A 22574-nucleotide genomic window follows, 5' to 3' on the forward strand; every position below is an offset into this window, starting at 1 on the left:
ATGATGAAAATTGAATCTCAATTCCACTCAATTAGTCTTTACTTAAAGTAAAGAAAGGTCAAGTGACTAATTAGTTTGATCTTCGAATCCTAGTTAATCTCTAAGGAAAGATTGGAATTATAGAAGTTCAGTTCAATTAGCAAAGATAACAATTATCAATCATGCTTGAGTTTGATAACTCCTGAGTTACTGATTTCTTAACCAAGACCAAAAGGAGAAAAGTAAATCTACTGGAATAAAAAATGTCTTCAGATGGGAATAACAATAATGTAAATAAAAGAAAGCAATAATAAACTGAAATACCTCAAATAACATTAATTCAAAGAGTAATCTGTAATATAGAAGAATCCATAAATAAAATTAGAAAAATAATAAAAAGGAATATTGAACCTGATAAAAAGAGATAATCCTGAAAGCGCATAAAATCCTAAATCTAAATCCTAATCCTAAAGAGAGAGGAGAGAATCTCCCTCTCAAAACTAAATCTAAATCATGGAAAACTAACTAATTGGAGACTCTCTTTGAATGGATGCATTCCCCCAATTCATAACCTCTGGTCTATGCCTTCTGGACTTGGATTTAGGCAAAAAAGGGCTTCATAATTCGCTATGAGTGTTTTCTGCAATTTCTGGTGCGTGGCCTCTGTCACGCGTCCGCGTGGGTCACGTGGTCACGTCATTCGGAGTTTTTCTTGTCACGCGGTCGCGTCAGTCATGCGACCGCGTCATATGTGTTTCGCTCAAGGCGCGCGGTCGCGTCAGTCATGCGGCCGCGTCAATGCCTTTTCGCGCTGGCATGCGGCCGCGTCGCCCATGCGATCGTGTGGCTGCCAGTTTCTTCAAAAACTCTGTTTTGTGCTTTCCTTCCATTTTTGTATGTTTCTTTTCCATTCTTTAAGTCATTTCTGCCTTAGAAGATCTGAAACTACTCAACACACGAATCACGGCATCGAATGGAAGTAAAGGGTAATCAAAATAATTATTTTTAAGCATAGGAAACATGTTTTTCACATACATCACATAATAAGAAAGGAAAAGTAAAACCATGCAATTAATATGAATAAGTGGGTGAAGGATTGAATAAATCACTCAGATTAAGTACAAAATATATCATAAAATATGGGTTTATCACTCACTATAAGAAAAATATTGAGTACTGTCGAATTTATCATTGCAGAGTTGCGATAGATTTATCGGCGGTAAAGAACTCGAATTCTTCAGGTTAAATTATTATCGGCAGATTTACATTTCTGACAGTAAATTTACCGGTAATAATTGGAGGAAAACAAAAAAATAGACGAGTAAGTTAGTATCGAATTTAACGTCGGATAAATTTGCTGGTAAACCCATTTAGTTAAAACGTTGCGTTTGGTGACCCACAATATTGGTTTATCATCAGATTTTTCTGACGGTAAATTCGACAGTAATTTTGTCATAAATTCGAAGCGCAAACTCTCTCTCTCTCTCTCTCTCTCTCTCTCTCTCTCTCTCTCTCTCTCTCTCTCTCTCTCTCTCTCTCTCTCTCTCTCTCTCTCTCTCTCTCTCTCTCTCTAATATATATATATATATATATCTACCCTTTTTTCTCCCTCTCTCTCTAATCCTCTCCTTCCCCGCTGCTTCGTTAACCCTGCCGTCAGCCCCACCGCTGCCTCCTCAATCCGTCTCTCTCTAACCCTCACCCTCTCGCCGCCATCCAGTTCTGCCAGCCGCCACCAATAGTGCCAGCCACCACCAATATTTTTCTGTCCACCTCTGTGTTTGCATTCTTCGGTAAATAAAATTTGTTTATTTCGTTAAATTTAGGATTAATTTTAGTTTTAGTTGTTAATTAGTATACTGATTTAGTTAGAAATAATTTTTCTGTTTAGTGAATTTACATGGTGAAGATAAAATTAGATTAGTTTATTAGACTTTTGTGAGTTTTAGTGCTGTAATAATGTGATATTGTTATTGTTAGTTGTGCTGTTGGTTTTGAATTGAAATTGAATTTTGTTAATTAGTGATGCTCAAATTTGAATGCATATACTTCACATAGTTCAAGTTATTCTGTTCAAATAGGCATATTGCTAAATGTTTCTGAAGTTGGTTAAATTTACTTATATATAGGTCAATTTTTGGTTAAACTAATTTTATCTGTCTAATTAAATAATTAATTTTCTATCATTCTAGTAGTTCTTTATTTTATGATAGTTAGTGCAATTAATTATGTTATATTATCCGTTATAATGTATATTATATTTTATTGTGTTAAGGTATTATTATTATTATTATTATTATTATTATTATTATTATTATTATTATTATTATTATTATTATTATTTGGATGAGTCAATAGTCAATAAGTTGAATAAGGATTTTGATAATAAGTTATATTAATGTTTCATATGTTTTAAGAGTGAAAATGACAGTAAATTAAAAAAAAAATCAAGTATGAGATCATTTTAAATGACTTAAGGATGACTTCTTCTTTGTATATGGACAAAATTATACATGTAGTAATATATATTACTAAATATTTGTGAAGTTGGAATGTACACTTACCTCTTTTGTTTTATTTGATTTCAACAGATAATGTATTTCTTTAACTAAGTTCAACGTAGTTTATTTTGATTAAACATTTTGAATGATGTTGTGAATATGTTTTGCATATTTTTAATTGGTATGCTCTTTGTAGATATGATGACAGGTAGAGGTTGTTGAGTTTAGGAAACAATAAAATTAATGATGATGACAAACATAGATTTTAGTTGGGTTAAAAGTCCAATTGGGTTTGATCTTTGCATTTAATGTTGCAAGCCCATGTTTCATTGTGAAGCCTAAACAAAGAAGACAAACAACCCAACTAGATGAACGAAATACAACCAAGACTGCTAAATAGAGATGAGTCCATAATCTAGCCCATTGCCATTCAAGAAAAAGAAAAGCAACCACCAGCTGGTGGTGTTATGGTGTTTCGGGTAATTAAAGCACAAGAAGAAAGAGAAAAGTTCACCTTTTCACTAAGCATCAAAGAAGAAAAAGGTGTTTCACTTTTTCATTAAGCACCAAATCAGAAGAAAGAAAAGTAAATCAAGAAAGTTAGGTCAAATCAAAATCAACTGGCACAAATTAAGCATAATCAGAAGATAAAAGATAAATTATTTCCATTAATATGCAAGTCAATTACTTGTTGATTTCTCCTTTCCTCTGCACAACCATTTCAGGCAATATAAAGAAAGTGGTGCCTACTTTACTCTGCTGTGAATCAATGACTAATAATGAAACTTGGGGCCAAAGAACAAAATTAAGGATTTGGATTTGGCAAACTCATTAAGAAAGCAAGTTGATGCTGGTCATCTCTCTACTGTTATGCTTAACTCTGATTCTAAATCCCTGATTTTTTGGTTTGAGTGAAGAAAAGGAAAGGAAGACTTCAGCTAATTCAAGATTCAAGGAGTTGACTTAGGAATGAAAACCCTAGCCGTGGCTACAGGACTCCATACAAAAAGAAAAATCACTCCAGTTTGCAAGTAAGGAGAGAGAACCAGAATTCATGTTTCATGAGAGCTTCTCTACTGTTCTTGCTCAAATTTTTTGGATAGTATTTCTACATAAAAGAAATATTCCACCAAGATAGAGAGCTACATCTGAGAGTGCTGAATCCAGTTCATCTTATAGCTTCAGAGCTATTCTACATCATCTCCTTCATGGTTTATTATTGAATATTCTGTTTGTATGCTGTATTTTTCTTTATTTCTATTCGGTGGTAAAAGGCATATAAGTGAGGCATTAAGAGATCCGTCATGGTAGATGACGGTCTTCTCTAGAATCCTCTTGAGTTCCCTGTTGGAAACCTCAACATGTCCACTTGTCTGAGGGTGATAAGAGGTTGCCACTTTATGGCAGACTCATATCTCAGCAGAAGTGAGTCCAGCTGTCTGTTACAGAAGTGACTTCCACCATCACTAATGAGTGTCCTTGGGACACCAAACTGGCTAAAAATATATATCTGAAGAAAGCTCATCACCACTTTGGCATCATTGGTGGGCAGAGCCACAGCTTCCACCCACTTGGACACATAATCAACTGCCACTAGAATATAGTTGTTGGAGTATGAGGGTGGGAAAGGTCCTACGAAATCAATACCCCACACATCAAATAACTCAACCTCCAGTATTCCCTGCTATGGCATCTCATGATTGGCAGGGAGATTCTTAGCTCTTTCATGCCTGTCACAGTGCTTCACAAATTCTCTTGAATCCCTGAAGAGGGTCGGCCAGTAGAAACCGCTCTAAAGAACCTTTATAGCTCTCCTTTCACCACCAAAGTGGCCTCCATAATCATAACCATGACAGTGCCAAAGAATCTATTGTGTTTCCTCATCTGGAACACATCTCCGGATTATACCATCTGAACATCGTTCAAAAAGGTACGATTCCTCCTAAATGTAGTACTTTGCATCAGTCAGTAGCTTCTTCACTTGTTGTTTACTGTACTCCTTTGGAATAAAATTCATGGCCTTGTAATTTGCAATGTCTGCAAACCATGGAGCCTGCTGAATGAGGAACAACTGCTCATTTGGAAATGTCTCACAGCTGTGGGTGGTTGTACTCCTGCCTCAGGCTCAATTTCTAGAAAGATGGTCAGCTACTTAGTTTTCTGACCCTTTCCTGTCTTTTATCTCAACATCAAACTCCTGAAGGAGCAACACCCATCTGATTAATCTTGGTTTAGAATTCTGTTTGGTTAGAAGGTACTTCAAAGAAGCATGATCAGTAAAACAATAAAGTTAAAACCAATTAAATAGGACCTAAACTTATCAACAGCATACACAATAGCTAATAATTCTTTTTCTGTAGTTGTATAATTCCTTTGGGCATCATTTAACACACGGTTAGCATAGTAAATGACATGTATAAGCTTGCCATGCCTCTGTCCTAAAATAGCTCCTATAGCAAAATCACTAGCATTACACATTAATTCAAATGGTAAATCCCAGTCAGGGGCAGCTATAATGGGAGCAGAGGTAAGGTTTGCTTTCAGAGTTTCAAAAGCATGCAGGCATTCAACATCAAACACAAAAGGAACATCAATAACTAATAGATTGCTCAATGGTTTAGCAATTTTTTAAAAATCCTTTATAAATCTTCTATAAAATTCTGCATGACCTAAGAAACTCCTGACTGTCTTAACATTAGCTGGTGGTAGTAATTTTTCAATTACCTCCACCTTTGCTCTGTCAACTTCAATTCCTTTACTTGAAATCCGGTGTCCAAGAACAATACCTTCTGTAACCATAAAAAGACATTTTTCCCAATTCAAAACAAGGTTTGATTCTTGACACCGTTTCAAGAACAGAGATAAATGATTAAGGCAGGATTCAAAAGAATTACCAAAAATAGAAAAATCATCCATAAATACCTTAATAAACTTTTCAACCATATCAGAAAAAATAGAAAGCATACACCTCTGAAAAGTTACTGGAGCATTACAAAGTCCAAATGGCATTCTTCTGTAAACAAATACTCCAAAAGGGCATGTGAATGCTGTCTTCTCTTGATCTTGAGGGTCCATTGCAATTTGATTATATCCAGAATATCCATCTAGAAAACAATAAAAAGCATGACCAGCTAACCTCTCAAGCATCTGATTAATGAAAGGCAGGGGGAAGTGATCCTTCCTTGTAGCAGTGTTGAGCCTCCTGTAGTCTATGCACATTCTGCATCCTGTTACTGTTCTTGTAGGAATAAGTTCATTCTTTTCATTCTTGATCACTGTCATCCCTCCTTTCTTGGGAACTACCTGCACAGGACTTACCCAAGGGCTGTCAGAAATAGGATAAATAATGCATGCTTCCCATAGTTTCATTACCTCTTTTTGGACCACCTCTTTCATAGTTGGATTGAGTCTCCTTTGTGGTTGCACAACCGGTTTAGCATCATCTTCAAGAAGGATCTTGTGCATACACTTGGTTGGACTAATCCCCTTTAAATCACCAATGGTCCACCCAAGAGCTGTTTTATGACTCCTGAGCACTGCAATAAGCGCCTCTTCCTCTCCAGGCTTCAAGGAAGAGCTAATGATCACTGGATATGACTCATTTTCACCTAGGAACACATATTTCAGAGAAGGAGGCAAAGGTTTTAGCTCAAGCTTGGGGACTTCCTTCTCTACTATAGGCGTGCTCTTCAGCTCTTTCTGGGGTGGTGAATCATCAACTTCAACTAACTCATACTCAGAAATAGGATCCAGAATATCATTAAGTACCTCAGCTTCCAGTACCTCTTAAACTAGTGGTTCAACAACATCAACTCTCATACATCCTTCAGAATCATTAGGGTGTTTGAGAGCTTCAAATACATTAAGGACCACCTGCTCTTCATTAACCCTAAGGGTTAATTCACTATTTTGCACATCAATCAAAGCTCTACCTGTAGCTACAAAGGGTCTACCAAGAATAATAGAGGATTTTGCATCCTCTTCCATGTCTAATATAACAAAATCAGCAGGAAAAATAAATGGTCCTACTTTCACAAGTAAATCCTCAACAACACCCACAGGAAATTTAATGGAAAGATCAGCAAGTTGAAGAGAAATACAAGTGGGTTTTATCTCCTCAATTTTGAGCTTTTTCATCACTGAAAGTGGAATGAGATTGATGCTAGCTCTAAGATCACATAAAGCTCTATGAATGGTGATATCTCCAATGGTGCAAGGAATGACAAAGCTCCCTGGATCTTGCATCTTCTCAGGAAAGTTATGTTGAATAATAGCACTGCACTCCTTGGTTAACACCAATGTCTCTTGTTCCTTTCAATTCCTCTTGTTGGTCAATAATTCTTTCATAAATTTAGCATAGAGAGGCATTTGCTCAAGAGCCTCTGCAAAAGGAATGTTGATCTGCAGTTTCTTGAAGACTTCTAAAAATCTAGAAAATTGCTTGTCCTTGGAAGCCTTCTGAAGCCTTTGAGGATATGATAATTTTGGCTTGTACTCAGGAGCCTTGGGCAATGTAGGATAAGTGTCAAGAGAGTCTGAAAATGGGTTGTTTGCACGCTTTGGAGGGGCGTGTTCTACTTCTTCCTTCTTCTCCTCTGGAGCTTCTTTTTCAACTAGGTCATCATTGACCTTGGCCTCAGAACCAGCTACTTTACCACTTTTCAACTCAATAGCCTTGCAATCTTCTCTTGGGTTCACCACTGTATCACCAGAAAATGTACTTGAAGACCTCTCAGGTATTTTCTTGCTCAACTGGCCTATTTGCACCTCCAAATTTCTAATGGAAGCTCTGGTTTCCTGCATAAAGCTATTCATCATTGTCTCCCAAATAGAATTCTATTAGGGCTGAGAATTTGCCTGCTGAGGTGGTTGTTGTTGATGAGACTGAAATTGGCAGTTATTATGATTATTCTACTGAAAACCGCCTTGAGAATTATTCTTAAAATTTTAAGATCTCTGAGATTGGTCTCTCCACCCAAAATTTGGGTGATTTCTCCACCCTTGATTGTAGGTCTTAGAGTATGGATCATTATTGGGATTTCTAGGACCATTCCCCATGCAATTGGCATGTTCAGAAGAAGATTAAGTATAATCATAATTCTCATTTTGCATAAAGTTACCTATCATGTCATAAGAGGCTTCTTGGGGTGCATTCTGAGTGTTGACAGCTGAAACTTGCATTCCACTCAACTGTTGAGTAATTAGACTTATTTGCTGAGATAAAAGTTTGTTCTGAGCAAGAAGAGCATCAACAGCTTCTATTTCCAAAACACCTCTCTTCTGGAAAGTTTTAGAGTGCACAAGATTCCTGTTGGAGGAATATAAGTATTGGTTATTAGCAACCAACTCAATAAGCTCAATAGTCTCCTCTGGTGTCTTCTTCATGTGTAAAGAACCACCTGCAGAATTATCTAAGCGCATCTTGGACATTTCACATAGGCCCTCATAAAAGATATCCAGCTGAGTCCATCTAGAGAACATGTCTGGAGGGCATTGCCTAGTCAGTAGCTTGAATCTCTCCCAAGCTTCATAAAGGGTCTCACCATCTTTTTGTCTGAACGTCTGAACCTCTACCCTTAGCTTAGTCAGCTTTTGAGGTGGGAAAAATTTAGTCAGAAATCTAGTGACAACCTTATCCCAAGTATCCAGACTCTCCTTGGGTTGAGAATCTAACCACAGCTTTGCTCTATCCTTCACAACAAATGGGAAGAGCATGAGTTTGTACACCTCAGGGTTCACTCTATTAGTTTTTACAGTATCACAAATCTACAAAAAATCAGAAATAAATTGATTTGGATCTTCCTGAGGGAGTCCATGATACTGGCAATTTTGTTGCACAAGAGTAACTAGTTGTGGCTTCAGTTCAAAGTTGTTTGCCGCTATAGGAGGCACCACAATACTTTTGCCATAGAGATCTGGATTAGGACCAGTATAAGAGCCAAGCACTCTTCTAGGTTGCTCATTTCTACTCAGATTTGCCATATTGCCATTAGCAGCATTATTATGATCCATAGTGGACTCTGCAGCCTTGTAAAGTCTTGCTTGTTGCAAACGCTGCCTCAAAGTCCTTTCAGGTTTAGGATCAAAGTCTAACAGAGGTTCCATGTCTCTGTTCCTGCTCATAAAGAGACAGAAGACAAGAAAAATGGGATTCTCTACGTCAGAATGTAGAGAAGTCCCAGTGAAGTAACCTGTGTAAAAGATAAGATGAAATAAACTGAACAACTAAAACAAAAATTTAAAATTCACTGAACAAAGATTGGGAATAAAATATATATATATATATTTATTTATTTTAAAGAATTAAGAGAAATAAAAAAATAAATAAAATTAACTAGGGGATACCAAACTTAATTTCAGAGATTAAAGAAAAGTTAATTGATGAAAAAAAAAATCAAAGCTAAGAAGCAAATAACTAATAAAATAAACGAATAAAATTTGTGTCTGGAACACAATGAAACAATAAGAAATCAAAATAAATAAAAAAAAGCAACGACAACAAAGGAAAATTAAAGTGGACGAAATGGCTAAAGACTCTTGAAGAACTAATAAAGAAAAATGAAAGTTAAAAGGAAATAAACAATGGAGCACGAAGACAGGGGGGTTTAAACTAAATAACAATTAGAAAAAGAAAAGAAAATGAAATTGGAATTTTTAATTAAAAGAAAATTAATTGAAAAAGAAAAATTATTTGATCTAGACAATCAAACAACTAATAGTTGTCAATTACAGTCAATCTCAGGTAACGGCGTCAAAAACTTGGTGTGGAATTTACAATCCACAAACTAATCGACAAGTGCACCGGTTCGTACCAAGTAGTACCTCAAGTGAATGAGGGTCGATCCCACGAGGATTGATGGATCAAACAAAAATGATTGAGTGATTGACTTAGTCAGACAAATAGAAAATGGTGTTTTGAAAGTTCAACTGCATTAAACAGTAAATCAGAGAATCAAAAAAGCAAGTAGTAAACAAGTAGTGAATAATATATGGACAAACAGTTAAGGCTTTAGAGTTATCTATTTTCCGGATTGACTTTTCTTACTAACTATTTTAATCATGCAAGATTTAATTCATGGCAAACTATAAGTGACTAAACCCTAATTCCTTAGACCTTTTTATTCTCCTCTAACCTTCATTAACCGCCAATTCCTTGGTCACTTAATTCCAATTAGAGGGTGAAGTTCAATTCTAGTTTATATGCCATAGAAATCCTAATTACCCAAATATAAGATGATTATATGTCACGTATCCCGTTAAGTCCAGATAATTAGAGATTTAGGAGAATATGTTTTCAAGCTGTTGTTCAAGTAAAGAGCTTTTCCAAGTTATACAAGAACTCAATTAGAACAAAGGTCATACTTCCGTTCCACCCAGATTCATAAGATAAAGAACGAAAATAATTCTTGAAATATAAATCAGTACATGAATTAAAATAGAAAAATAATAGTATCAATCCATACAATAGACAGAGCTCCTAACCTTAACAGTGGAGGTTTAGCTGCTCATGGTTCAGAGAGAAAACTAGGATTATGTAAAACTGTAAATGACGGAATGAGGTAGAAGAGAAGAGAAGAGCCCGAAGGGCTGATTCTTTTCCCTTTTATATCTAATCCTAATTAATGCAAAATATAATTCCTAAACTAAATAATATCTTTTCCTAATTATAAAATAAAATAAAAGTTTAAATCAAAATTATTTTAATTGATCCGTGCAGCCTTTGGAACGAATTGGGGACCACTTGGGTTAGACGAGTTGACGCCAAACTTGGAAAAATCCAAGTTCGGCGTGGATTGATGTGCGTAACTCCCCTTTGTAGTCTTCAAGCTGGCGCTGAACTTGGAGATCTTCAAGCTCAGCGTGGGATAGGCAGAGTGAATTCTTCTTGGGATTTCTTGATTGGCGCCAAACTTAAAGAACTTTAAGTTCGGTGTGGAGGAGGCAGCGTGTCTTTCTTGGAATTTTTGTTTTGACGCCGAACTTGAATAAACTCAAGTTCGGCATGGGAGTGGCAGCAAGTTCTCATTTGCCTGTCCTTGGCTCCAACTCTGTCAAATTCATCCATAACGCTACCTTAAATAAACAGAATTGCACACAACTCAAAGTAGCGTCCATAGTAGCTAAAATATGTTAAATCTTGATCAAACTTTAGTAATTCAAATGCAAATTCACTAGGAAAAGATAGAGAAGATGCTCACGCATCAGCAGACCCGTGCCTCGACCCAATCCGGTCCGCTTGTTAGCTCCGCTGCGTCATCGCTGATGTGTTTTCCTCCTCCATTCAGACACTGCCACGTGTCCTTCATTGGATGATATGGCTTCGACATGTCCTTCATCACCCTCTATTGAATGTCGCAAATGTAAACAGAAAGGTCACATTAGCTACAATTGTCCAACACTATTATGCCATTATTGCAAGCTTTTGGGTCATTTGATTACTACCTGTCCTATTCACCTACAATGTTCATATCAGAACAAGTATCAGTCTAGTTCCAACTACACTAATCAGAATGTACCTGCTTCTACTACTGCTGCTGCTACTGAATCCATTAACTCTGCTTCTCTCAATCCACATTCTATCTCTCCATCCAACATTGTGTCTTTTCTTAAGGTGCTTCTCTCCTTTTCTAGTAATACCTCTACTATTCTTTCCACTTCTCCAGGTAATTCTAAATGGTATTTTGATTCTGGTTACTTTAACCACATGTCTCCTTTGCATCTTCCTTTTTCGTCTTTATCTACCACCACAAATGCACCTTCTATTAACATTGTTGATGGTTCTCTTTTGCATGTGACACATAAGGGTTTTATTTCACATTCCAATCTTAATCTCCCTAATACTTACTTTATTTCAAAATTAAATTTTAATCTATTATCTGTTGGTCAACTTGCTGAACTCGGTTTTGAGATCAATTTTTCAATTTCTGGTTGTCGTGTGCAGGATCGTTGGATAGGACATATCATCGAGATTGGACGTAAGGGTCGGAAGGTTGTTTGAGCTCGAATCTCTGTGCTGTTTCTTCCCCGTCTACCATTCACTTGTGGCATCACCGTCTTGCCCACAGCTCCTTAGGAAAATTGTGTCCTATTGTGTCAAATGGTGTTTTGGGTTAGGTTACTAATAAGTCTTTTGATTGCATTTCTTATCAAACTACCAAACAACCTGCTTTATCTTTTCACAATAATCCATCTCTTGCTTGCTCTCCTTTTGATCTTATCAACTCTGATGTTTAGGGCCCTACTCCCACTGCTTCTATGGGAGGGGCTTGATACCTTATAGTTTTTGTTGATGATTATTTACGCTTTACTTGGGTTTATTTGATTACTAATCCTCATGAGCTACCTCAGATTTATATTAACTTTGCCATTATGATTAAAACTCAATTTTCCAAGGTCATTAAAATTTTTTGACGTAATAATGCTATAGAATACCGTGACTCCAAACTTTTAAATTTTCTTGCTGAGCAGGTTACTTTGTTTGAGTTTTCTTGCCCTAGTACATCTTAACAAACTGGAAGAGCTGAGCACAAACACCGTCACATTCTTGACTTTGTTCGTGCAATGCTTATTTCTTCTTCGTGTCTTGAGCTTACTTGGGGTAAAGCTGTTCTCATTGCTGTCCATGTTATTAATAGACTCCCTTCTTCTGTCCTTGGTAACATTACTCTCTTTGAGCATCTTTATCATACTCCTCTAGATTACAGTTCTCTCCGAGTTTTTAGTTGTGTCTGTTTTGTTATTCTTCAACCTCATAAATATAGTAAACTTGAACCTCGGGCTCGCATGTGTTGTTTTCTTAGTTATGGCACTAAATACAAGGGTTATCATTGTTGGGATCCTCTTTCTAGACGTATTCATATATCTCGTCATGTTGTATTCTGGGAGCATCACATATTTTCTAAGTTCTCTTCATTTGAGTCAATTCCTTCTACTTAGTCACCGTTTTTTACAAACCCTACTGTTGATCTTTTTCCAGTGATGATTTTACAGGTTCTATCTCCAGTCAACCCCTCGAGCCTCCTACTCTTCCGCTTTTTCTATCTCCTGATGATTCCATACCGCATGATGATCCTGCTCCTGCTGTCATGCCTCCTCCCTCCAATTGTTCTTCTAGGGTAAGAAATCCACCTCATCATCTTGTTGATTATCATTGTTTTTCTACTATTCTTCATCACCATAAACCTCGGTCATTCTGAAAAGCCTCCACAAATCCAAATTGACAGTAAGCAATGCAGGAAGAAATCCTAGCACTTGAAAAAGTACACACTTGGGACTTAGTTGATCCTCCTTCTAATTAGGAAATTGTAGGTAGCATATGGGTATATAAGATCAAGACTCGCTCTGATGGTTCTATTGACCGTTATAAAGCACGATTAGTTGTTTAAGAATGTACACAAGAGTATGGTATTGATTATGAAGAGACTTTTGCTCCTGTTGCTCGTCTCACCTCTGATCGCAATCTCCTTGCCATTGTTGCGGTCAAAAAATGGTCTCTCAGTCAGATGGACGTGAAGAATTCATTTTTTAATGGAAATTTGAAAAATAATGTCTATATGAAACAAACTTTGGGATATCCTTTCCCTTCTAGCAAAGTCTGTCTCCTTCTTAAGGCACTTTATGGTCTTAAGCAAGCTCCTCGTGAATGGTTTGAGAAGTTCAGCACCAGTATATCCAATCTCGGTTTCACTTGCAGTCCTCATGAGAATGCTCTCTTTATTTGTAAAAGTGAACATGGAGTTGTTCTTCTACTTTTGTATGTTGATGACATGATCATTATTGGAGATGATGTTGATGGTATCTCTAATCTTAAAGCATTCCTTCACCACACTTTTGAGATGAAAGATCTTAGTTCTCTCAGTTATTTTTTTGGCCTTGAAGTGATATCCTCAGATGATGGCATCTATCTCTCTCAAGTTAAGTATGCTTATGATCTTCTTGCTCGAACCAGAATTACAGATAGTCGCACTGAGTCTGCTCCTCTTGAGCCTAATGTTCGGTTTACTCCTATGGATGGCACTGTTTTGGATAACCCTACTCTTTATCGACAGTTAGTTAGAGGTCTCGTCTACTTGACTATCACATGACCAGACATCGCTTATCCAGTTCATGTTCTTATTAGTCAGTTCTTGTCAGCTCCTCGTACTACTGAATATGCTGCAGTTCTTCGTATCCTTTGCTACATCAAAGACACTCTATTTCATGGTCTTCATTTTTCTGCCCATTCATTCTTAACCCTTCAGACGTACTCAAATGCTGATTGGGTTGGTGATCCCACTGATCGTCGTTCTACTACTAGTTATTGTTTGTTTTTTGGTGACTCTCTCATTTCCTGGTGAGCCAATAAACAAACATTCACTGCTCGATCAAGCACCGAAGCTGAATACTGTGCTCTTGCTGATACCACTACTGAGGTTGTCTCGATTCGTTGGCTTCTTGAAGACTTGGGTGCTCCTCAATTGTCCCCGACTGATGTTTTTTGTGACAACCGCAGTGCTATTCAGATTTTCCATAATGATATTTTTTATGAGCGCACCAAACACATTAAGATTGATTGTCACTTTGTCTGACAACGTCTCCTCATTAATGTTGTTCGTCTCATAGCAGTTGGGACTCTGGATTAAACTGCTAATATCTTCACGAAGGCTCATCATCCTACTCATTTTCAGACTCTAGTATCCAAACTTAAAATAGTATCGTTAACTCCCACTTGAGTTTGAGGGGGAGAAAGTGTTAGAGTATAATTAAGATGAATTAGAATCGATTAACATCAAGTATAATTATTTAGCATATCTATTTATTGTATGATATTATGTTTTTATTATCTTAATTCTTCTAGTACATATATACTCTTGTATGTTGTATCATTTTCAATTCACTTAAAAATACACATATACTTTTCTCAATTTAATCTCTTGTTTCTAACCCAACAATTTTAATTCGTAGTTTTAGATGATTAAATATATAGACGTATAAATTTTTCAAAATCTGACCGATGGTTGGTGGGACTTTGGAAATTGGAATAATATACTATTGTTGTTCTTTTCTTTTCTCATGTTTCCAACTTGTATATTGGTGAGTTTGGATTTTTAGCTTGTATTCCACTTTCAGATATTTTTTTAATGAGATTTTGGATGTCATTTTTCTAGTATTTGATTTTGGATATTCACTATGATGGTTTGAATTCTAAAGTTTTTAATGTTTTAACTTAACATAAATGAATTAGATATTCTTCATTTGGTTTTTCATTTTGACTATTTGGATTTTTTGAACGTGTATTAGGTTTAGAATTTTTTAATTTTAAATATTTACCCTAATTTTATTAATTATTTATTTTTTTTAACTCATTGGCGTAAGGCTACTGAATAGTTGCTAGGATGTTGTAAATGTGAAGAATAAAAATAATAATCTCGTCCATACAGTAATTCATTGGCCAATGACAGATCTTTAAATAAAGTTTCGATCCGCAACAGATTAGTCGTTAGTCTGTCGGGTTAGGAAATACCATGGACCACAAAAAATATTTTAGTACACTAAAAATTATAATATTTTTAAAATTAACTAAAAATTAATTAATCCCATACTAGTTGTACTCAAAAGTTATTTGCTATTTCAAATTATGGTTGGTTGTGTTGTTGGTACGTTGGATTTTGGTAGGTTTGTTAGTTTTGGTATGGTTGATTGTGGTAAATTTGGGTTTGGTAAGGTTGATTTTGTTGGGATTAGTCCCACTTTTGTTTAAAATTGTCTCGCCATCTTCTTGTAGTTGTGGACATTCATCGATATAATAAGAGTTGATTACATGCATAAATTTCATACACTCTAAGCAATCCTTTAAGTTGAAAAGGTGGTATTGATCCTTAAATTCGAGGGAACTCTTGTTGATCTTGATGGATTTGTCGAAGCAATGAGGTCATCTGATCTCTCCAAGAATTCTTGTTAAGGCGAATTGTCGAATAAAGATACTTCAACAATAGCTCTTGAATAGGAAGTTTTTGTCTTGAGGTGTCATGTTGCTTCTGCTAAATCTGAGATCACTTGCTATGCTTTCTTCGGTGTCTTGTGGCAAGTGCTGCTCCACTAGATGCATCAAGCGAAGCCTTATCCTCCATATGTAACTCCTCGCAAAAGTAGTTGATAAGTACAAATTTTTAATTTGATGGCATGAGGAACAAAGCTTCTTAAACCTCTACTAATATTTATAGTGTCCCTTCATGCATTTGAGTGATTCTAGAAATTTCTTTCCTTATACAATTAGTCATTCAGGATGGAAAGAATTTCTTAGAAAATGTCTTTTTGAACAACTCCTAATTGGCAACTACCTCTTTTAATATTCTTATAGTGAAATGTTGTTTTGCCACTAACAATGAAGTAGTGCTATTGATCCAGTTTAGGAGGGGGGGAGAACTAGGTCACAACTAAAGATCCTTCTAGGAAATGGTTATTTTTGGGTTGGCAGTGTTAGTTTTGGGTTGGGTTGGTTGACATGGTTCATGAAAAAAAAAAAATCATAAAAGGAGGAATGTAGTTTAGTTAATATATCTAAAATTTCTATCTTTATTAGATATTCTCTTCGCATCCAGATTTAAATTTTCTAGGCAAGGAGTAATTTGGCAAAACACAAACATATGATCGTGATTATTATGTTAAAATATATTACTACATCCAAAGATTAGAGTATTAGACCACTTTAATTATAACCCCTGAAAGTTATATCACTTTTCAACAAAGATACGTGATAAATTTCAAAAATAGGGGTGGTGCAAAATAAGGTGTACCAATCTTTGCATGTCTCAGTGCTAAAGATTCTTGAAATTAGAGAATTAATGCGGCTGGATTTCTCAAAGACAATGATTCTCATTTCAATACTCTTTTTCTATATATTGAGCATATGTATCATGGAAAATCATCTTCATTTGAATCATATAAAGAAGCTTTGAGAAATGCAAACATCATAAGATATTTGAATTCAATGCAAGTGTATGTTAGTAGACTATGATGCTATTCTTCTACACATCCAAAAAATTTTAAATACTCATAATTCTCCTATACTTATTTATGGAGGCTTTTATGGTGAAATGCTTGGAGCATTGTTTTGTCTAAAGTATCTTTATATTGTTCTTAGTGTTTTGACTTTGCTAAAATCAATTTTTTTTTTTTATTAAAACAAGTGAAAGGTACTACCATATTATACGAAAATTTTGGTATAAAATTGATGAAATAGCCAGAAAATATCCTGGCCTCTTAATTCTGAATAAGAGATTTCATATTTGCAAAAAATTGAGAAAAGTTGAAGTTACAAAAAATATTTGAACCATGTATATTACACCATAGTTTAGTATAATATACCATTAGTTGAGAGAATATGTAGTGTTATTAATAAAGCAACTAATAAAACATATATGATTGGTTAAATATTTGAAATTGTTATAGTTTATAATCACTACAAAATTCTTCATGCTATGATATAAATAAATCTGATTATCTAAACAAACAATTTTTAGATGACTTAACATGGATTGATAAGCATATAGTAAGATGTTGGTCCAATTAGTATTTATAAGAATGATTCAATGTTTTGACTGTATCCTTTTAGTAAGAAGGATTATATCAATTCATGCAAGTAAGAATATGGCATAATTCTGCTGTCCCATTAGGTAACAACATATTATGGAGTCAGGATATAAAATTGGTTTTCCAGCGATTTGCTAACTATATCGTTTTCTCTAATAGATTGAAAGATCCATACAGCTCAGTCAGGGTGTTAGAGAGCTTATCAAACAGTCTTATTACTGTTATCAATATTAATGGAATTCATTCTTTGACATAGTCTCATCACAATAAAGTAATCCACAATAGTTGATCAATCAAAGATACACTAAGATCAATATAATTACAAGTTGGATTGCACAACATCAAGTTGATCGATTAATTAGTTAATAAAATAAATAAATAAACAAATAATGATAAAAGCTTTTTATCATTACTAATTTATTTATTTATTAACCAATTAATTGATCAATTTGATGATGTGCAATCTAACTTATAATTATATTGATCTCAGTGTGTCTTTGATTAATTAACTATTGCGGATCATTTCGTTGTGCTAAGAGTACGTCTAAGAAACGAGTCTCATTAACAATTATAACACCAATAAGACTATTTGATAAACTCTCTAACACTCAGATTGAACTGTATGAATTTTTCAATTCATTAAAAAAAACGATATAACTAGCAAATTACTTGAAAATCAGTTTTATATCCTGACCCCATAATATGTTTTTTAGCCAATAGGGTAGTGAAATTATGCCATATTCTTGCTCAAATGAATTGCTATAATCTTTCTTATTAAAAAGATACAATTAAAACATTAAATTATTCTTATAAATACTAATTGGACTAACAGCTTGCTACATGCTTATCAATCTATATCAAATCATCTAGAGATTAATTGTTTGTTTGGATCATTACATCTATTTATATCATGGTATGAATTTTTTTTATAATGATTATAAACTATAACAGTTTTAAATATTTGACTAATCATATGTTTTATTAGATACTCTATCAATGACACTATATATCCTCTCAACTAATGGTGTATTGTACTAAGCTATAATGCAATACACATGATTCAAATAATTTTTCATAACTTTAATTTTTTTTTAATTTTTTGCAAATTTTAAATCTCTTATTGAGAATATAGAGACCAAGAGGCTTCTTGGTTATTTTATCAATTTTATACCAAAATTTGTATAGTACGGTAGTACCTTTCATTTATTTCTATTAAAATAAAAAATTGGTGCTAACGAAGCCAAATTACTAAGAGCGATATGAAGATACTTTAGACAAAACAATAGTACAAGCATTTCACCATAAGAGTCTCCATAAACAAGTATAGAAGAATTATGAGCATTTAAAAATTTTTTAGATGTGTAGAAAAATAGCATTATGGTTTACTAACACTTGCGTTGAGTTCAAATATTCCATGGTATTTGTATTTCTCAAAGCTTTTTTATATGATTCAAATAGAAATAATTTTCCATAATACATATGCTCAAAATATAGAAAAAGAATACTGAAATGAGAAATATTATCTTTGAAAAATCCAACAGCATTGATTCTATGATTTCAAGAATCTTCAGCATTTAGCCATGCAAAGATTGAGGCACCTAATTTTACACCACCTCAATTCTTAAAATTTATTACGTACCTTTGTTAAAAAATGATATAATTTTTAGGATTATAATTAAAATGATCAAATCTTTGGATGTAGTAATATATCTTAACATTATCATCATGATCATATATTTGTGTTTTGCTAAATTATTCCTTGCATAAAAAATTTGAATCTAGATGCAAAAAAAATGTCTAATAAAAATAAAAACTTCAGATATATTAACTAAGCTTTCTTTTTATGATTTTTTTTGTTTTTGTTTTTTTGTAATGACTATGTCAACAAACCCAACTTGAAACTAACTTTGCCAACTTGAAAATAACCTTACTCCAGAAGGATCTTTAGCTAGTTGCAATCCGATTCTCCCTCGGCTCCTGAACTCGATCAATAGCACAACTCCATTATTGTTGGTGGCAAAACAACATTTAATTTCGCGCTTGAACTCGCTTGAGCTCCGTCGCCAGCTTCTTTTGAATTTATCGCTAGTTTGATCGTTTTCCACTAATGTCTACTCCAGAGTTTCCTTGCTCCTCTAATATGTCAGCGTGCGGGTTCGTAACTATTTAAAAGTTGGTGGCTACTCCAATGAAGATTTTATGATTGTCATCGTATGAAGATATTTCATTTTGACCATTAGATGATAGATTGTAGGGTTTGATTTTATTTAAAGTAAAAGTGTTATCTTTATTTAAAGTGTTGCTAAACAAATAAGTTACACTTTTTAAACAAAGATCATCATAAAAAGATGTTTTTGGCATCTTCATAGGAGTAGTTGCCTTAAAAGTTTTGTATTGGCCGAAATTTGAATAGGAGACTTGACGGATGGAGAGCAGCTTAACAGCTTTTTGTTGTATGTTATGTTTTATTTAATATATTATATAACTATATATTATATTTTTTAATTAATATATATAATTTAAAATATTTAATTAAATATTATTTTTATATTTATTTTATATTCACTCTTTTTAAATTAATTATTTTTTAAATATATAAAATTATTAATATAAATATTAAATTTTATTGAACCTCTAAAAATTAAAAATAAATATTTTATGATTAGTAAATTTATTTTTTATTTGGAGCAATAGAAATGAAATTTTAATTAGCAAGCCCTGAAGAGGACAACAAATTGAAAGAGAGAATGAAATTTTAAGGACTTTCATATTAAACGTATTATAATATTAATATTATAGAAATCACTTTCTTGTAGAATGTTTGTTAATTACGTTTAAAAATACTTTTCTCTAGTATTTTTATACTTTGCGGGAAAAAATCGTATACTACTTATTTAGTAATTAATGTTTGTTTGCGTACGTAGTGATGATGACACTTCAGATATATTAACTTGTATTTCGATTTTTTTTTTTTTATGTTTTGGGTTTTAGACTTTTTTAATATTTTTAGATTTTTTTAAATTTTTAAATATTCTTAATTTTTTAGATATCTCATTTTATTATGTTTTAAAATTATTTTAGATATTTTATTTTTATTATATTTTAGATGTTTTTTTTGTTATGTTTCCGATGTTTTTTTATTACGATTTTTTAAAATAATTTTAGAATTTTAAAAATAAATTTAAAAATTTTTAAGAAGATTTTAAATTTATAAATTAATTTTAAATATTTAAAATGATTTTATAATAATTTTGAATGTTTGTTATTATTGGAATTTAGATGTTTTTTTTTAATTTTAAATTTTTTTATTAAATTTTGAATATTTTTTATAATAATTTAAATTTATATTTTTTTAAAATTAAAAAAAATATATTAGTGGACTGCAGTTGGTAGCAGTACTCGTTATTGGTTTTCTAGCAAGATTGTAATCAGAAACAAATAATTTATTAATTTTTTTTAACAAGACAATCATGTGGCGTCAGGTGTAAAGCTAAAAACCTATGCGTCTAGTGTGTGAGACTAACTTAGATTATTTAGTTTCCTGTAACAATGGTATATATCATCGTCATATATAGTGCAACTAACATAAGAAAGAGTTAGTACACAATTATTCTTCTTCTTAAAAGACCCTAACATAGTATAATAATTATAATATATATCTTATAAGACAAATATTTTCTTTTTATTTCTAAAACTCCAATGATCTAAGAAAATAAAATATGTATCATGTTAATAAATTATATATTAATTTTTATTACACACATTTAATAAGAACAAAACTGTTTAAAAAACAATAAAAAATTAGATTAAAACAATATAAAGTTACGTTATTTTTGTTTTATTTCTTAATTATCACTTATTTTATTTTGAGTTTCTTAATTATTACTAAAATAATTGAGTAACATTAAATATTATATATAAATATATAATTATAAATATTAATTAAGTTAAATAAAATAATTTTAAATTATTATTTTTCTAACATTACTGTTATAAAAAAGATACAAACAACGTTTTTCTCTACTTTGGTTTATGAATAATATTTTCTCCACTTTTAAGGGTATATATGACTAGATCTATGCAGTTATTCAACATAGTAGTAATTTTACGAGGTTCACATTAACATGCATAAGTAGGGAAGGAAGTTACCTGTAAAAGTATACACGAGTGAGCTCAGTTCAGATCAGAATTATCAAACGAACGCTTCCAACTCTTTCTCAGCAATTACAATAAGCTCTCTCCTCTTCAACAAAACACAAGGAAGAAATGAGCAGAGAGATGTTGTTTGTTTTAGTAAAGTGTTTCTGGGTTCTCCATTGTTATTATTAGGTGAAGAAGAATTAAGAGGGGGGAGGGAGTGAGTTGGTGTGAGTGTGTCAGTGAGCACTCTTTGAATCATGTGACTTGTTCAGCTATTCCAATTTAACTCAACTACTTCTCTTAATTATATTGCTCCAATCATGCATTAATATAAATCATGTGACTGGTTCAGCTATTCACAATCATTTACTTTTTCCAACATTCTTTCTTTCATTTATTCTCACATATATATCTTATTTCCACTTATTATTTTTAGAGAAAAGGACAAATAGGTTCCTGACCTTTTGTCCTGCGAATATTTTTGCCCTTAACCATTAAAAAATACTTTTAAGTCCCTGACCTTCATAAAATTTGGACGGATCAATCCCTGACGGAGACATTTGGACGGATCAATCTCTGACGGAGGCATTTGAACGGAGGGACTGATTCGTCCAAGTTTTGTGAAGTTTAGGGACTTAAAAGTACTTTTCAATGGTCAGGGACGAAAATGTTCGAGAGACGAAAATGTTCGCGGGACAAAAGGTCAGAGACCTATTTGTCCTTTTCTCTTATTTTTAATATGAGCTCTGCTACACATCTAAACAATTTTATATCCAAGTTCATCCAAGTCATTTAGTTTACGCTCGGGCTTCGTCGTCTTCTTTTTCTTTCTCCTCCTCCTGCTTCTTTTTCTTCTTCTTCTCCTTCTGCTTTTTCTTCATCTTTTTTTTCATTATCTTCATCGTTACCACCATTATACCACCACATCCATCTCCTCCTCCTCATTCTCCTCCTCCTCCTCCTATTTTTTTTATTTGAATTTTTTTTATCTCCTCCTTCCTTTTCTTCTTCCTCGTCCATCATCATTATCGTCATCATCAACAACACCAATATTTTCCTAACATCTCTATTGATTTTGATTTTCTGTGGTGATCGAATGAACTGAAAATATTATCAAAACGAAACCATTGTATAATACCAAATGAATAAAAAATGGTCCATTATATAAATTTGAATTCAAAAACACCTGCGTCTCGAATGAACCGAAAATATTATCAAAACGAAACAATTGTATAATACCAAATGAACTGAAAATTGTCCATTATATAAATTCGAATTCGATGATAACGATAACGACAATACGTATTAGAAGAAGACAATGACAATAATGATGATGATTATGATGATGATGATGATGGAGGAGAAGGTTGAAAAGTAAGGAGG

General features: G+C 33.4%; 1 long non-coding RNA gene and 1 other non-coding gene across 3 annotated transcripts; one reads left to right on the forward strand and one right to left on the reverse strand.

The window, feature by feature from the left end:
- Positions 1 to 290: 290 nt before the first annotated feature.
- On the reverse strand, positions 291 to 21553 carry LOC140178263 (uncharacterized). Of its 2 annotated transcripts, none has more exons than XR_011870654.1 (2): positions 21201 to 21553; positions 291 to 8671 (listed from the first exon to the last, which is right to left on the reverse strand). It is a non-coding gene; the product is annotated as an uncharacterized lncRNA (long non-coding RNA). The 2 variants fall into 2 exon arrangements; XR_011870653.1 differs by lacking the exon at positions 291 to 8671 and adding an exon at positions 15210 to 19231.
- LOC112745507 (small nucleolar RNA R71) lies at positions 7957 to 8062 on the forward strand. Its single transcript, XR_003173432.1, has one exon. It is a non-coding gene; the product is annotated as a small nucleolar RNA R71 (small nucleolar RNA).
- Positions 21554 to 22574: the final 1021 nt, after the last annotated feature.

Source organism: Arachis hypogaea, chromosome 14 (assembly GCF_003086295.3).
Source record: "Arachis hypogaea cultivar Tifrunner chromosome 14, arahy.Tifrunner.gnm2.J5K5, whole genome shotgun sequence".
In the NCBI taxonomy this organism is placed as follows: Eukaryota; Viridiplantae; Streptophyta; class Magnoliopsida; order Fabales; family Fabaceae; genus Arachis; species Arachis hypogaea.